At 56.1% G+C, this 1,099-nt stretch overlaps 1 protein-coding gene across 1 annotated transcript in view; it reads left to right on the forward strand.

Annotated features, from left to right (window-relative positions):
• The window catches only part of SYNGR3 (synaptogyrin 3), a 10,850-nt gene that overhangs the window by 3,231 nt on the left and 6,520 nt on the right, over positions 1-1,099 (forward strand). The window lies entirely within an intron of this gene.

Consider the following 1,099-nt stretch of genomic DNA (forward strand, 5'->3'; position numbering starts at 1 on the left):
GAATGGAGTAGGAGCAGCCCCGGTTCACTCTACCAGACCGGATGTGATCTCCCACTCACCCTATGGCCCTGGTGCCCAACTGCCCACCCCAGAAGGGCAGGGGCTGCCAGGAGGCCTGGCTTGGGCTCCTTCCACCCAAGGAGGCTAGGCTTGCTGCCTTGTGCCCTACTCAGCAACCTACAGGGATGTCCCCCCCTGGGTGTGTCGGGACCTGTGTACAGTGCTGTCCCCTGGACAGCGGTAAAGACCAAAATAAAGCGCTGTGAAGTGATAACAAGGCTACATGTGCTGTGTGGGACCTACCCTTGGCCGTCTGCTCAGCCGCCCCTCAGGGTGCTATTGCTCCTGGTGATGGGGCACTAGATGACAGGAGAAGCATCTCAGGCCAGGTAAGGACTAGCCTTAGTCCAGCCTGACAGCAGGGATGGGAGTGTGGGAGGGGGAACTTGAAGAATGGTGGGAAGACACCCCTCCCCTCAGTGCCCTGCTCAGATAAGGGGCACACAGAGGAGGTAAGTTGGAGAGGACTAGCACCTGGAGCCTATGCCACGCTGTGATGGATCTGTTCAGCTCCATGGGATATGAAGCCTCTGATCCCAGCAAAGCCCCACCCTGTTCCTGGTAAGACCCTGGCTTGGCCGCCACTGCCACCCCCAGTGTCCCACCCACCTGCTCCCCTCCATCAGGCTTTGCATGGAGGGAAGGACCAACCAAGTGACCCTGGGCTGCATGGATGGGGTATGCTGGATGGATGGATGAGTGGGTAGTGGGGTGGGAAGAGAACGTGATTTGCAGTAGTGATGAGGCAACTGGAGAATTGGGGACATGGTAGTGTGGGAAACAGAAAAGTTATTCCCCAGGATCTTCCCCCCATAATATATGCCAAACCTAAGGTGCTGTTTGCAAACACACCACTGACTATACACTTGGAGGTTAACTGCTTAAAGGTTAACTGTCTGAAGGTTGTCAACCATCTAAGGCAATCAGGCCCCATTGTCTGTCCCACCCTAAGTAGGGCCCACTCCCTTCCGATGCTGATACTGGATGGTTCCCCTGAAGGAAAGCCCAGAGACATTTAAGGTCAAACCATCTCAGGGAC

Source organism: Echinops telfairi, unplaced genomic scaffold (genome assembly GCF_000313985.2).
Source record: "Echinops telfairi isolate 266 unplaced genomic scaffold, ASM31398v2 ScPeMD7_5;HRSCAF=22, whole genome shotgun sequence".
NCBI classification, from domain to species: domain Eukaryota; kingdom Metazoa; phylum Chordata; class Mammalia; order Afrosoricida; family Tenrecidae; genus Echinops; species Echinops telfairi.